The 17,124-nt window shown below is 36.8% G+C and overlaps 1 long non-coding RNA gene across 1 annotated transcript; it reads right to left on the reverse strand.

Annotated features, from left to right (window-relative positions):
- Positions 1-4,188: 4,188 nt before the first annotated feature.
- On the reverse strand, positions 4,189-6,638 carry LOC110800869 (uncharacterized). Its single transcript, XR_002536775.2, has 4 exons — positions 6,469-6,638; positions 6,171-6,290; positions 5,074-5,172; positions 4,189-4,491 (listed from the first exon to the last, which is right to left on the reverse strand). It is a non-coding gene; the product is annotated as an uncharacterized lncRNA (long non-coding RNA).
- Between the last annotated feature and the right edge of the window lie 10,486 nt (positions 6,639-17,124).

Raw genomic sequence — 17,124 nt, forward strand, 5'->3', positions numbered from 1 at the left:
CATACGCTTCGGCTATTGGATCCATCATGTATGCTATGATTTGTACAAGGCCGGATGTTTCGTTCGCTCTCAGTGCAACGAGAAGGTACCAGTCAGACCCAGGTGAGGCGCATTAGACTGCTGCCAAGAACATCCTAAAGTACCTGAAAAGGACTAAGGATCAGTTTCTGGTTTATGGTGGTACAGATGAGTTGATTGTTAAGGGCTATACGGACGCAAGCTTTCAAACCGACAGAGGTAATTTCAGATCACAGTCTGGGTTTGTGTTCTGCCTCAACGGCGGAGCAGTAAGCTGGAAAAGTGCTAAGCAAAGCACTATTGCGGATTCTACAACTGAAGCCGAGTACATTGCTGCCTCAGAAGCAGCAAAGGAAGCTGTTTGGATTCGGAAGTTCATCGAAGAACTTGGTGTTGTCCCCTCCATTAAAGGACCAGTGGCTTTGTATTGCGACAATAGCGGAGCCATTGCCCATGCAAAGGAGCCTAGGAGCCACTAGAAGTCCAAGCACGTACTGTGGCGATTTCACATACTTCGAGAGATCGTTGAAAGAAAGGAAATCGAGATTTGCAAGGTTGGAACTGACGACAACGTCGCGGATCCATTGACTAAACCGTTGCCACAAGTGAAACACAACGCACATGTAGCAACCATGGGAATCAAGCATGTTGGAGAATGTCTTTGATTTTCTAAGTATTGTTTTAGAACATATGTTAGATCTATGTTTAAAACAATTGGTTTAACCATTTCATATTTATGAAATTTATTTATTTCATATTCATTTAATTGTGGTTTAGAATTAAATGATAAGTCCATGTGATTCAAATCATTCAAATGGGATGTCAAGATTGATTCTTGGACAAAGAAACACCCATAAGTGAACTTGAATATTGAAGTCACAAAGGATCCCTAATCCAGGTCATTGAAAGGTGGACGACCAATGACTAATGAAGATTAGATTGCAAGTAGATTACTTAGTTCTGTTTCTTGAACTAGAGTGACTGGATGTCAGAATCTTTTGCATAGATACTTATTGGATCTTGTATCGGATTGACCATGAGAACGCTTTAAGAGATTAAAGTCATGTCATAGGTAGTTCTCATTAATGGTGATTAGAAACCGTTCCTCAGAACATGAGCGATTATGTCTGCTCGTTTGAGAATTAGTTCGCTTTGATACTAGCTAAACGTCGCACCGTAAAAGGAGGCTATAAAAGCAGTTATTGGGCGTACTATGAATCAAAGTGAGTGTTCATAGATTGCAAGAATGGATTGTCCTCCTATCTTTGATAGGATATGGTGTTGTTGTGTAACAAGGCCTCTCGGAGAGTTAGATACTGTAAAATGCATGGCCGTGCTCATAATGGTTAGGCTTAACTTTCTGCAAAAGTTTGACAGTTGAACTCTGTAATCCGAGAAACACTTCTGGACCTAATAAGGAAGGCTTGGATCTTACCTTATGTTCAGTAAGTAACACTAAGTGACAAAGGAATGTGGATGCACACTTGTCTGAATGACAAGTGGGAGATTGAAGGAAATATGTCCTTCACCCAAGGTACATTAAGTCTAATACCAAGGTTCAGATTAATTGCGAACAATTAATTCAGTGAGATCAAGTGATTGGAACAGCTAGCTGGAGCAATGCTTCCGATCAGTGAGTTCTAATGGATATTGAACTCACACCTTACACTTGACTGAACCTACAAGGTCACACCAATGACACGTAACAGATCACCGGATTAAATGAATCAGAAATTCATTTAATAGCTTTTCGGGAATTAGTTGGAAACGTATTATACGATACGACCTTTGTCGGAATCGTATATCGTATCGCGAATATTCGTAAGCTGGGCGACACGAATAAATCGTATCGTACGACGGTGATTCGTCGTATACGAAACGATAAATAATATATCGGAATATATTAAATCGCGAATACGAAGGGCATCGGAGTTGCCGGCCCGTTGAGCCAAGCCCGTAAGCGTGCAAGGCCCAACGAGCCAGCTGCAAGCTCGCGAGCAAGAAAGGCAAGCCCATTGGGCGCGAGCACGCAGCAGCAAGCAATAGCGCAACATCAGCGACGAGCGAGCAAGGCCCACGGCCCAGCTGCTCGGCGCGCACGCTGTGGGCTTCGGCCTGTAGTGTGTCGCTGGGCACGCGGGCGTGTGTCCGTTGCTTGGCTCGCACGGCTTGCTAGCCGACCTTGCTTCTTGCTTGGTCGGTTAGTAAGGTTAATGATATAACCTTACAACCTAGTTTCCAACACACACACAATTCATACACTCAAACCCTAGAGACACAGAGAACCCTAATCCTCTGTGCCTCCAAAGTGAGTTCTTCCCAAAAGCAAAGTTTCTTGATCAATTGTCTAAGCTACGATTATCAAGACGGATCTGATCGTGTCGGTGAACCAAGTAGAGGAACGACAAGTGGAGTTCTTTGTTCGTGTTCGTTGACAGATTATTGTGGAAAACACGCTTCGAATGTAAGTTTGCTTAATCTGTGCTTTATACATGTTTCCTGGCTTTGGGGATTGTTCCGCACATGTTATTATGTTTAACTGTATTCCCCTACACCCTATACCCACAAAACAAAAGCTCAAAACTTGCAGCGGAAGAAAATCAAGTTTGACTGTTTGAGCAATAACATGGCAATAATTCCAACTTGATCAATACGGAATACATCATCCAAACAAACAAAGTAGCGGCCAACCACATAAAAGTACGAGCTTTATGGACCAATTAAAAAAAAATGAATGAATACCCGAAAAATTTATCAATCGAAGATATAAATAGTTGCGGCAAATAATACCGATTTGATTTCATGACCCAAACCGTAAAAGTAATTTGCCGGGGGGAAAAAAAACAATCAACTAATCTAATATGAAGGAGGCTCATGATACCACTTGTTGGAATTAATCCTAACTCAATACTTCATACTAGATTAATCGGTAAAATATAATTGCGGAAGCGTACCTTTCTCCATTGGATTGATGAACGGTGGGTTTTTAGATCTTCCAATTCTATATGGTCTCCCTTGATATTCTATTGATGATGGAATGTCAGAGAGAATAGAAAACCATATGAATCGGGGACCATAACCCTAACCCTAATACCTATATATATATATAGGGTCTTCCATATCCCCTATTAAGCCCATCATAAAATAAGAGACATAGAAGTGGGTCTCTACACATATTAGCCCATACCAATAAGATACCTATAAGCCCAATATACTTAAATATAAAACCGATCACTTTTATGGGCTAACTTTAAGATAGCTGTTATACACATATGGTCATACATGTAGGCCCACATGATTATTTCTAACACGGACATCTGACGTGGGTCTATGTTGTTGGTGGATTTTCAAAATGACTTGAATTTAGTTGATCGTGCGGCCATGTTACGCGAAGTTCTTCTTCGTTGTCCGGGCATTTCACGATGGGTTGAATTCTTCTACTCTACTCCAGCCAGATTGTATTATGGGGAGCACACCTGATGGTCGTCTCAGGGGGTGCAACAGGGTGATCCTCTTGGCCCTCTGCTTTTTGTTTTGGTTTTACAACCCCTGGTTTGTAAATTCAGAGACGCTTTTGATGTATGTCTTCAGGCATGGTATTTGGATAACGATGCCATTATTGGTGACACCTTGGTAGTGGGTAAGGTTCTACAGTTGATTATGGAGGAAGGGCCTTGTCTCGGGCTACATCTTAATGTGGAGAAGACTGAGGTATTCTGGCCTATAGAGGACCCTCGGAGCAGGCTTGTGGGAGTCTTTCCCCTTGATATTTCTTGTCCTTTGCATGGTGTTAAGTTTCTTGGTGGTCCCGCTAGTTCCAACCCACACTACGCCAGAAAATGCTTTTGATAGCGCTTATTTTTGCTTTTTATAAGGCTCCGCTACTAAAAGTAAAAGGTGATTTTAATAGCGCTTTTCAAAAGCGCTATAAAAGGTACTATTAGGATAAATCAAACAATTCTTTCATAGCACAATATAAGCGATATTAAACGTGTGCTATTAAAAGGTTTTACCGCCAAGTTTTAAATAATTTTCTAATAGGGGAGATATATAAAGCGCTATTAAAGTGATATTTTTTTTAAAAAAAAAATATTATTTTGCTGGCTATGATTCTCCGTATTTCGTTTTATACCCCAAAAGTAACTATATATATTTCAAAATAACACCATATATTGAAAAGTATAGTAAATAATTTTATATTAATTTTCAAGCTTCAATGATTTGCAATTGTCACCCTAATAAACTGATTACATAAATTTTCTCTAAAATAAGAACAAAAACATTAAACTACGCAACATAAATTAATTATAAAGCTGTACATTATAGAGCTATACATTTATTGGTTCCTTCTCACGTAACCTAGCTAATATCCTAGCTAATATACAGTTGTTAAACAACATGGCGTACCCACTGAGTTCTTACTTCGTCAATCTACTCTTTGTCGTGAATTAGAAGCCGGCAATTTTAAAAGTACTGCAAAACAACAACAGGATATAAGATATTCATACATATAAAGAAGGGAAAAAAAGTTAATACGAAAGAATTGGCATTACCATAAGCATTATATTGAAAAATAAAATTAACAAAAATTTAGTCTAGATAAGTGTCATATAAGAAAGAAAAACTCCACTTAGATTTACAGTTTCAACTATCAAACATATCAATATAGCTGACAGCTGTGGAGTAATGACACGTGGAAAGATGTTGTTCCAATTGTTACTTATGGAAGCACAGGGAAAGATGTTGAGAAGCGAGTTTATGAACTCAAAGCATACGCTGAGATAAGGTCTTAAGTTCTTCACAAGCATAATAGAATATTAAATGAATATTACAGGGTTCTTCAACATATACAATGATTTCCCAACATCATGGCGCTCTAGATATTTGATGGTGGTTATTATGGAACTCAAATTTGTTCTCTAACCCCTTTCTCTCTCTGCTTTATGATCTTTGACTTCCTCCCAATTGAGAATAACAACAATCAGTTTACAGATTCACAACTAAGGAACTCCCGGAGAGAAAATATAGTTTAATTGCTAGTAAATAAATACTCACACATCAAGGCCGTCCCATGATCTTGAAAAGTTGCCACTGGCCACATCAAATGAATCTGTTGGCCAGTTCTTGTCGACATGGCTTATATCATACACAGCTCTGAATGCATTAATCAAATATAAACACATGTTAGACATCTAATAGGCAGACGAAAAAGAGCACCATTGCGGAACTCAATTGTTATCATTTTGTTAGACATAACAAAATTGACATGAACAGGAACTCAATGCATCGTATTCCCTATAGTGTAAGAACTAATGAAAGTAGCCAATCTAAACATAAAATTTTGTCAATTCTAAAATATGTCAAGGCTTCATCCATTCATGTCAAAAACAGCTGCAATACTCATCAAGTCCCTTTGACTAGTTATGGTAATATCAATAAAATTATGAAACATCATGGCCTCATGGGGTTTCTGAAATGTGATTTTCGATCATTACCTATACTCACAAGTCATAACTCAAATTTTATTCATGAGATCTAATAGAATTGAAATGTGATATTCGATCCTTATCTTATTACTACTGTTTTGATCACGAGGCATAACAGAAATGCGATATTTGGTTATTACTAATACTCGTTACTGCTATTTCATTATTGAGGTCTAACAGAAACGCGATTTTTTGTCAATGACAATCACATTATCAAAACTACAGGACTGAGTTAAACATAAAAAAATTTGGACATACAGGCTTGAGAACTTTAATCTCCAATATGCTTTTCCAGGGAAATGATTCTAGTTTTTCAATACATTAGTACTTTAAATAGGAACTAATTCATGTAAAATCAGTTTAAGTTTTCGATTAACATACAAGTATTGTCGATCAATTTGTAAACTCAAAAAATTAATCAACTGCACAAAATTCAAGATTAAACAATGAAATTGTAATCAAATTTCAATTCCAACTGAATTGACTCCCAAATCAATATGCAACCAAAATCAAGCACGCAAGCATTCAATTTAAAAACTTAAAAGCAATGGAAAATCAAACGAAAACAAGATATCTGAAATCGTGATTGCAAGTGCAAAATTAGGAGAGATAAAAGAACAGTATACAGAAGTCCATGGTTGTAAATATCGGTAGAAACAGAGATACCTTTGACGCCATTTTCGAGATTAGTGAGGGTAGCCTTCTTGTGCACTACAATGAACGATGATTCTAAGTAATTTAGCCACCCATTCTCAAGATGGAAAATTAGAACCCAATATTCATAACCTACCAATTTAGAGCACGAAACCGTAAAACCCATAATTAAAATCAATCGTAATTGAATACAAACCCCCTTTTCCACAAAACCAATTCAACAAAATTTATGAACAACAAACCCACTCTAAAAACGCTTAACTTTTTTTAAAAAAGACCCAAATTCCGCAAATGTTATAGAGAAGTATACCTTCAAACTCGATTTTGCACTCTTTCCGTGACAAGGGAAGCCCCGCCTTATGAAGGAAATCACCGCCGTGTAAAGGGTTTTGGGTGGCTGAGTTTCGCCGCTCCGATTGTGGTTGGGTGATTATGGGTGTTGAGACTTGAAACTTGAAAGTGAGAAGAAAAGGGGCCTTTTTTTTTCGGATATTTCATGAAATACCCCCGAGGTTTAAGTTAATTCACCAGGTACCCTCGTTGTTTCAGTAATCTACCAGGTACCCCTCAGGTTTCATTTTCTCGCATGACTTAACCCTGCCGTTAAGTGGCCGTTAGAAAAAAAAAATTTCACCAGGTACCCTCGTAATTTATTTCACCAGGTACCCCTGAGGTTTTTTAGATTTTCACCAGGTGCCCTTGTGCTTTATGGTAATTTCACCAGATACCCCTGCTCACCAACGGCTAGTTTTTTTTTAAAAAACTAGCCGTTGGTAAGCCTTCTCTATTTAAAGGGGGAGCCGCTGCAACTCTTCACTACAAGTTTCTGTTCTTCCCCTTAACCAACTCATATTTTCCCTAATTCCCAACTCACCTTCAAATGAGCTTATATTCTCAATCCCAATCTTCTTCTACAACGTATGAATCCTCATACGTTGTAGTTCCAAACAAAACATGCAACATATGTGGGAAAAAATTTGCAATAAGAAGTTCTGAAACAATGAAAAATCCTCAAAGACTATATTACAAGTGTAATATCCCGAATTTTCGGATATTTTCTAATAAACTATTTTTGTAATTTAAAAAGATTTTACAATTTAAAATAAAGTTTTAAATGAGTTTTAACTACAAGTATATTTTCAAATTTATTTTTTTAAATTTTCTGAAATTATTCTCCTAGTTAAACCCTAATACCCTAAGCTATAAATACCCTGTTATTATCAAAAGTTCTCGTACGTTATTTCTTAACCCTCTCAAAACCCTTCTTCCTCCATCAGTTATTCTCTGCCGTCATCAGTTTCCACCATCATCGCATCATCCTTTGGGTAGGTAATGGATTATATCTCCTCTAACTTTAATTTTTTTAGCATGATCTCCATAGTAAGACCATATGATTCGGGTGTTAAGTTTTTCTATTTTTTTTCCATGATTTAATTGGTCATTACAACGGCATCAATTGTTTACAACAAAGTATTTCAAGGATTTTAAATTGGTTTGACATGATTTCCTATACACTTCTCCCTTCCGCTAGTTTTACAGTATTTCACTCCTTCGTCTTTTATAAAATTTGGGCTAATAATTTAGCAAGGTCGGTCTTTTGTTTAATTCATAGGTACGTGGTAGTGTAGACTAATTTAGGTTATTTATTTTGTGTAATCGTAGACGGAGACTACTTAGGAACCACGCAAGGAGACTACTAGTTTGAGTACGTGCGTGTTCAAGGTAATTTTCGATGTCCATCATCTTTAGGTCCTGTTAGTTAAAATATTTTGAATATATCTATATGCTATTTTGTATTAGGGAAGTGTTGTTTATATGAGTTATATTGGGCACGTATTATATTAGCCTCATTATGATAATCATGTTGTTTGTAATATATATTTATATATATATATATATATATACACGTATATTTTCCATGAGGGTTAATATGTTTCAAGTGGAATACATTAGCTAATGGGGACAATCCTAATTAAACGTTAACATTAGTTAATTGTTGTCGCATGCGGATTCCTTTAAGGTAGTTCGTCAGTTTGACTAATTGAATGAACATTATTGTTGAGAGTTATATTAACATGTAGTTAATTGATCGAATGAAGTGATAATGTTACCTTGATATTGGTAATGATTTTATGTGAGTACTTGTATTATGTGTTTCGACCTTATTAAAATACTAATGACTTAAAGTGTAATCTCAGAGGGAAAAGCCCGTAAGGGTTAGGAACAGGTTGCCCTTCTAGATGTTGTTCTATCGGTGCACTTTAGTGGAGACCCGGTAGGCTTCTAGTAGGTTTCTATTATATCATTATGTATTTAACTTTCTGCTTAGTCTTCCTCCTAATTCTATTGGTGCGCGGTCGCGGAGACCCATAGTTAATTAGTGAGGGGTGTGCACACTAGGGACATTCTGTACTCATCTTACTTTGGCCATTCTCAAGGGTTACGCGCGACCCTTAGCGTTCTTTTTCCCTCACTTAATTAATATTGATCTTTATGTGATAAGTTTAATAATGGAGTTATTAAATTGGTACTGGTTGTTTAATTGTCTATTTTATGTACTCAAAATGTTTTCGAACTAAAATTATTTATTTTACGGGATGGAGTTTGAATTACTCAGTTTATCTGATTTTTGGGAGTTCGTCTCTCTTGTCTCTTTTCTATTTATTTTTGCAGGTTGGTAAAGGTACTTGGCTACGAGTGAGGAGACGCTTAGAATAACCACCTAGTCAAGAGACAATTTCTATTTCAGTTTAAGTTTAAGTTGGTTTTTGTTATTCATTTTATGGGAATTGGTTGTAGTTTTTATGGGGCACCTTTTAGACCACTTAGTTAATTTTGACTTTAATGATTTTAAATTGTTTTGTTGCTTTGCATTTATTTTCTATGGAGAATAAATGTAGCAGTGACACTCCCAAGGTTTGGACGATTGTTTTATGATACAAAAACAGGGTTTTTGATTATATAAAAGGGTCCAAATTTTGGGGGTGTTACAACAAGTGTGACTTATGTGACAACTTCAAGTGGTGCAAGGGAAGCATTAAGCAACCACTGCCAATCAGAAACAACAGAGGTAGCACAAAGGAAGGAGAAATTGAAGAAAACAGAAGCTTGGATGAAGAAATTCACCAAATGAAGAAGAAACTCAAGCAGCAAAAGAAATTAATGCATGGAACTATCAATATTGGCATTGTAATGTTTTTTATTCTAGTATTTGTAATGAGAAAGTGAATGATGACATTTCATCAATAATATGATATTTCATTTCCGAATTAAGTAGCTTTACAAAAGTGTGCCCCCGACACGCAAAAACTTTAAGTGTAGCTCTACAAAAACTTGCTCCCATTGGCAAAAGATATACATGATAAGTTTAGCAAAAAGTTATGCATAAATCACAAAATCAAGTACGCTTCCTTTTTCCCTTACTTGATGCATTACGTTGTTGCTGTGAACTGGAAGCACCTTGATCTCCCCCTTGCTGTGAACCAGCTGCACCAGAACCAGCTGCACCAGCTGCACCAGCAGAACCAGAAGCACCAGCAGCAGCAGCAGCATCCTTCTTTTGCTTTGCTGTGGCCCCACCTCTGCATGTCCTTGCATTGTGTCCCACCTCCTTGCACTTACCACACCTCACAGTGCTATTTCTCTTTCCCCTTTTTGGATCATGTTTACCTATTTTTCTCAGTTTAGGGGGTCTACCTGATGCTCTCTTCATGGGTGGTGGGAGGATAATAGGAAGGTCAAAAGAAGGCCATTGGGTTGGGTCAGGCATGGGGTGTATGTGCTCTGAGTAAGTTAACTTGTATGCTTGCCCTTTGAAGTAGTGAGACACAAAATCAGTAGCCTCAAGTCTTTGGTGGTAAATAACCCTAAGGCCATGTCTGCAAGGTATGCCAGATATTTGCCATACACCACAACCACAAGTCCTTGCATCAAACTTAATAGGGTATTTGACAGCCCCCTCTTTCACTTCATATTCCCCTCCCCCCAGCAACTGTTACAGAACAAAACCTGGTGAAACTAGCCGTTGCTGAGCAGGGGTATCTGGTGAAATTACCATAAAGCACAAGGGCACCTGGTGAAAATCTAAAAAACCTCAGGGGTACCTGGTGAAATAAATTACGAGGGTACCTGGTGAAAAAAAGTTTCTAACGGCCACTTAACGGCAGGGTTAAGTCATGCGAGAAAATGAAACCTGAGGGGTACCTGGTAGATTACTGAAACAACGAGGGTACCTGGTGAATTAACTTAAACCTCGGGGGTATTTCATGAAATATCCGTTTTTTTTTTGAGAAGAGAAGAAAAGAGATATGCTTTATGAGTAGAAGATAAGAGCAAGGGAAGAAATTAGAGGATGGGTGGTTCGATCTATTTGTTTCCCATAGGTTTGTTTCATTTTTCATTTTTCATTTTTACTTATTTATTTATCTTTTAGGTTTTAATACCAGTTTGATATGAAGCGCCCTAATAAATTGTTCATACGATAGCGGTTATAAAATAAACGCTATTATATGCTGTATAAAATAAATTTAATAGCGAAACAGATAAAAGCGCTACTAAAAAAAGCGATAAAATGACATTTTTGTAGTAGTGCCAGTTTTTAGTGGTGAGCTTGTGATGCAAAGGGTGACCAAGACCATTGGGCTTATGGGTAAGGTTGCTCATCTTGATGATCCTCAGTGTGAGTTGTTGTTACTGAGGGCATGTACCGGAGTTTCTAAACTCTACTTTGCTTTGCGTCCTTGTCCCCCTGGTATTTTTGAGCCGGCTCAGCGCACATTCGATGAGGCTCTTGATCTTCCTTGGAGCGTATTGTTACGGCTTCGGGGCCAGGCTTTGGCGATTGGAAGTGACGACTTGCCACCTTACCTTTATCTTTTGGCGGGCTTGGTGTTTATGCCGCAGGTGATGTTCGTCATTATGCTTTTCTTGCTTCTCGATTACAGTCTTTTGGTTTGTAGATAAAGCTTCTACGACATGTTGGCATTGTTGGTCCTGGTCGAGTATTTGAAGATGTGTTGAGTCTATTTAATATAACGGTGGAGTATGACATTCTGAATAACCCCAGTGAGGTTGTTGCCCCTAAACTCATGAAGAAATTGGCAGATATATATATTTCACAAAGGTTACTGCATCTGCAGAATCCACCTTCTCTTTATTTCCTCGACAATCGGCATTATGGGAATCGCAGCAGGGAGATCAAACCTCTGCTTGGCTTCGTGCGGTCCCCACATCAGGTTTGGGACGATGAATGCTAAGGCTTATAGATGTGTGATGTGTTACCGGTTGGGAGTTCCTTTGTTCTCTGTTATGACGCCATGTTCTGCTTGCTCCAGGGTCTTTGCGGGAGATATTTTCGGTGATCATGCGGTGTCATGTGCTGGCATTGTGGGTATTAGACATCGGCATAATGTGGTTCGGGATACCCTTGTTGATGCTTGTTATCGATCTAGGATTTCGGCGCGGAAAGAGGTTGATATTGGTTGATCTGGAGGGAACGATGGAGCTCTTCGACCTGCAGACGTGTAGCTCTACTTTTGGGATAGGGGCTGTGATGTGTGTGTTTACTTGATGGGATCTTCTCCTTTGACACAATCTGGGTTGTCTAGCTTTGTCCAAGGACGGGTTGTGACTGATGCGGCTATTCAGAAGCGAGTCAAGTACGAAGCGCGTTGCGGGGCGATTGGTTATGGCTTTCTTCCGTTCTCTTTCTCTTCTTTTGGGGAGCTGGATAAGGATAATGTTGCGTTGCTAAAGCGGGTTCATAAGTCTCTAAGACTCAAGACATTAGGGTTCCATTTTTCAAGTAGTAAAAAAACAAGTTTTAATTTTTAAGGTGGTAAAAAAATAATTTTTCGATTTTTAGGTGGTAAAAAATAATTTATCCTATTTAAAAATTACAAAAACCTGTTTTTTTTTTTAAGAATTATTTTTTCGGGATTGATCTTTTTGGATTTTTTTAAATTTAGCATAATTTGGAAGCAAATTCAGAATGATAAATACTAGAAAAAGTTCTAAAAGAAATCACAAAATTAAATAATTGATATTTGAATAATGTACATTAACTATTCCAACACACATATTACAACAACATTTAATCTAATATATATATATATATATATATATATATTAGAGCGCCACCTAGGACTACTAATGATTTTGGCCAATGAAAAATAAGATTTCTAATTTATTTTTGAATTAAAAAAATCGATTTCCATGTAGATAATTAATTAGGTGCCACGTAGATATTCTAATTAATTAATTACTAATATATACAACTCCATCCAAAATCAAACACTCTAAAAATTAAAAAATAAATCTAAAATAAATTTCATCCAAAATCAAACACTGGTCTAAAATAAATTAAATAAAATTCAATTTAAATTCAAACATTAATCCAATATTAGAGCGCCACGTAGGAAATCTAATGGTTTCGGCCAATGAAAATAAGATTTCAAAATTAATTTTGAATTAAAAAAGTCGAGTGCCACATAGATAAATAATTAAGTGTCAGGTAGATAATTAATTATTAATATTACACATGTACAATTTCATCCAAAAACAAACACTCTAATAATTAAAAAATAAATCTAAAATAAAATTCAATGCAAAATAAAAAAACTACTCTAATCTAATATATAAAATTGGTATATACATAGAAGTTCTATTTAAACATAATAATTTAATAGAATCAGTGTATCGCACCGGCTAAAATCTAGTATATATATGTATATATATATATATATATATATATATATATATATATATATATATATATATATATATATATCAAGGGGGGATTTTTGGAGATTAATGAGAGCGTCCACGTAAGATTTTCATGTCACAAAATTAAATGGCAATGCGATTTTTAAATAATAAAATAAAAAACAAAATTTTAAGATAAGTGTTGAAATTTTCTATAAAAGAATGTGGAAAAATATATACACATTAACCTTTATGATAAAATCAAAAATTTCTTGAAAAAAGATAATATTATAAAGATAATTTTCAGTTTAAGATAGTTATGATTCTTAAGATAATATGCTTGCATTCGTAGATAAAAGGTATATTTATACCCATAAACCTACCTAATTAATTATCAACCCCACATCTCCTCCCCAACCCCCTAAGCAAGTATGTTTCCTTCTTTTTTTGGTTATTGTTTTCAATTTGTTGCTCTTTTAATTTCTTCCTTTCGTTATTTTCTTATTATAGCTTATTAGTTTGTACTTCTTTTTCAGATGCTTGCTCCTCCTTTACACAAAAAAAACCTTCTTCTTTTTTTGTTTATTAGTTCTTATGAGGTATGTTTTAATTTGTTGTTTTATTTTGCTTGGTTAATGCAAAGCACTTAATAATAAATTGTATTAATATTTTTGTTGGAACTCGCAACGGAAATTTGGCTTTACTAGATATAATGAAATCGATACCTCACAATGAAATAATATTTTTTGAAGTATCGATTTCATATTATCTAGTAAAGCCAGATTTCCGCTGCGAGCTTCAACAATTGGTATCAGAGCCAACGTCAAAATATTAAGTGGTTAAATTTTTTATTTTGAAAAATATTTGTTATAATGGCTTGTACTAGTGGAACAGTAAAAGTTGAGAAATATGAAATTGAAAAGTTCAATGGAAAAAATGATTTTTCCTATTGGAGGATGCAAATAAAAAATTTACTAATTTCGCAAAAGCTGCCCAAAGCGCTAGCGGGAAAAGAACAAAAGCCCGGAGATATGAAGGATGAGGATTGGGAAGAGTTAGATCTTGAAGCTAGCACGAGCAGCCATAATCTTGTGCCTTGAGAGGGATGTTGCATTCTTGGTAAATGAGGAAGCAACGGCTGCTGGCGTGTGGGCAAAGTTAGAGACAAATTTCATGACGAAAACTCTAACAAACAGGATCTATCTAAAATCCAAATTGTATACATGCAAGATGGAAGAAGGCGCCTCAATTCGGGAGTATATCAATAAGTTTGATAGGATTATATCAGACTTGAAGGATATTGATGTGAAGGTAGATGAGGAAGACCAAGCACTCATGTTATTGCTTTTATTACCGAAATCCTATGAAAATCTGGTTCAAACATTGATGCTTGTGGGTGATACCCTAACCATGGATGAGACTAGAACATCGCTTTTAGCGGATGACCTTCGAAAGGTTGCTACAAGTGGAATGATGTCTAGTAATGGAAGAGAACACAATGAACAAGCTCAGGGATTGTTTACAACTAGAGGAAGGACTAATGAAAGAGGAAGAGGCAAGGGAGGAAAGTTTAGATCAAAATCTAGACCCCTAGCGGAAAAACCATGTTTCAAATGTGGTGAGCTTGGTCATTTTATGCATTCAAGAGGCCGGACAACAACAACTCCCGAGGAAAACAACCAGAAAAACAAGAGGCAAGTTTTGTCTCAAATGACGAGGAAGATTATTGTTACTCTGTTTCAGAACAATGCACTGAACTATCTGGTAAGTGGATGCTTGATTCAGGAGCATCACACCATATGCGCCCAAACAGAAAGTGGTTTACAATTTATCAAAGTTTGGACGGTGGCATGGTTTTGTTGGGAAATGATCATGCCTGTAATACTGTCGGGTTAGGTACTATCCGAGTTCAGTTGCATGATGGAACAATAATAACCTTGAAGGATGTGAGAGGCATCCCAGATTTTAGGAAAAACCTTATTTCTCTTGGGTTATTAGAGAAAAATGGTTTCAAAATATCCATGGAAAATGGAGTATTAAAAGTTGTTCGTGGTTTCTTGGTAGTGATGAAGGGGATTCGTCACGGTAATCTTTATCCTCTTTTGGGCACAACTGTTACAGGTGATTTAGCAGTTGGAATCAGTGGAAGTAAAGACCAAATAGAATGCACTAGGATATGGCACATGCGCCTTGGGCATATGTCAGAAAAAGGTCTATCATTGCTTTGCGGACAAGGTTTGTTGAAGAACATAAAGAAACCACAAATGGAATTTTGTGAACATTGTTTGTATGGAAAAGCACACAGCGTTGAAGGAAATAATGCCCTTGGTCCAAGTATGCATTTAATGTTAAGTCTAATCAATGCGGTTCAGTATTAATTAACAAGTTAATAATTCAGTGAGATCAAGTGAGCTGAATGCCTAGCTAGAGGCCGCTTCAGTTCAAGTGGAATTAATGATATTAATCCACAACTTACTCTTGACTGAACCCGTAGGGTCACACAAATAGTACGTAAACGGATCAAGTATTTAAGGCATTAAATACTCCATCTATGGATATTCAGAATCGACGAATCTTGGTTTCAGTGGGAGCTAAGATCTTCAAAGGCAAACAATTAATACTCCGGAAACGATGATATTGCCGGAAGCGGAAATATGGATGGTATCAGAAATATAAATATTATCCAAGTCGTAGATGTTGCCGGAAACGGAAACATGGTACGTATCGGAAAATATTATCGGAAATGGAAATATTGCCGGAAACGGAAATATTGTCGGAATCGGAAATATTATTGGAATCGGAAATAATTCCGGAAACGGAAATATTAAATATTTGTTCGAAACGGAAATTAATTCCGGAATCGGAAATATTTTGTTCGTATCGGAAATAAATTCCGGAATCGGGAAATTAATCGGAAGCGCGTCGTACGAATTAGCATCGGACGAGACTTGCTAGACGAAGGCCCAGCACGAAGCCAGGCCTGCGTCCAGCAAGCCTGCGCGCCAACACAAGGCAGCCAAGGCCACGCCAGGCCCAGCAGGCCAAGGCGCGCGCACAGGTGGGCTGCGAGCTGCGCTGCTCGCGTGGGCTGCGAAGCTCGCGTGGGCCGCAAGGCTTGCGCGGGCTGAGCACCCGCAAGGGCGTGGCTCGTGTGCGTTTGTGTTCGATACAAATCCTAAATCTAATGGGATTCACTCAATGATTAATTCCTAATCCTAATAGATAGAATTAGTTAAAAAGAGTTTTAATAAACTTCTAATTAAGCTAATTAGTATTATAATATATAGGATTCCAATTCCCTTTCCATACCCCTATAAATATGTGGCCTAGGTTCACAATTTAAGTACGAGTTTCAAGTATTCAGAGTGACATTTTGATAGCAAAATTCAGTCATATTGTTGCCCGTATTAGCCGAAAATTCCTAGTACCTTAAGGGCGATTCTAGTTGGGCAATCTTAAGGCGGATCCGGACGTGCTGTGGACTTTCTACGGAGGGACGACACTTGGAGTCCTAAAGACTTGTTCTTGTTCGGTTCGGGCGCAGCTAGGGAGGGCACGCTACAAAGTGTATGCATTCTAGGCTAATTATTTGATTATGTGCAATTAATTTGAATCCTGGCATATAGGTTTTTCCGCATGATTTATGTTGTTCATATGTATCATAACCTAACAGTGGTATCACGAGCCTCTTATTAATTGCATGATCAATAATTGCTTAACATGGTTAAATTTTACAAATTTGCAAAGAACTAAAAGGGGTGATTAATTTTCGTAATTGTTAATTAATTGCAAATTGCGTTTATTTAATAATATGTACACAGTTTTTCGGCAGTTTCTTCGTTTCTCAACCAAATCGAGTGATTTTTGTCTCAATTCCGCATGTAAAAGGAATTCTAAAATTTTGACAAAAGCAGTATTGTTTGGCCGAACCCAGAATTCCCAAATTCGAAGCCTAACTATGACTTTTCGGAGGTTTTAGCTTTTCGAACGCAAAAGTTTGTAATTTTAAGATGTTAAATTGAATATTTGCAATTCTTGTTGTTAAATCTTGAATTTTTGATTGACCTATTGTATATGTTTAACAAATTTGAATGCCTAAGCTTGTTAATTATACAACCTAATTTGTAATTGTAATTAATTTGTTGAAATTCGAATAATTTAGAATTTGATTTGATTTTCATAATTAATTGACGATTTAATTAGGTATCCATGATTAAAAACCACCATAAAAATTGTTAATTTATGATAAATTTTAAATTTTTAT

The sequence above is a fragment of the Spinacia oleracea genome, chromosome 1, assembly GCF_020520425.1.
Source record: "Spinacia oleracea cultivar Varoflay chromosome 1, BTI_SOV_V1, whole genome shotgun sequence".
NCBI classification, from domain to species: Eukaryota; Viridiplantae; Streptophyta; class Magnoliopsida; order Caryophyllales; family Amaranthaceae; genus Spinacia; species Spinacia oleracea.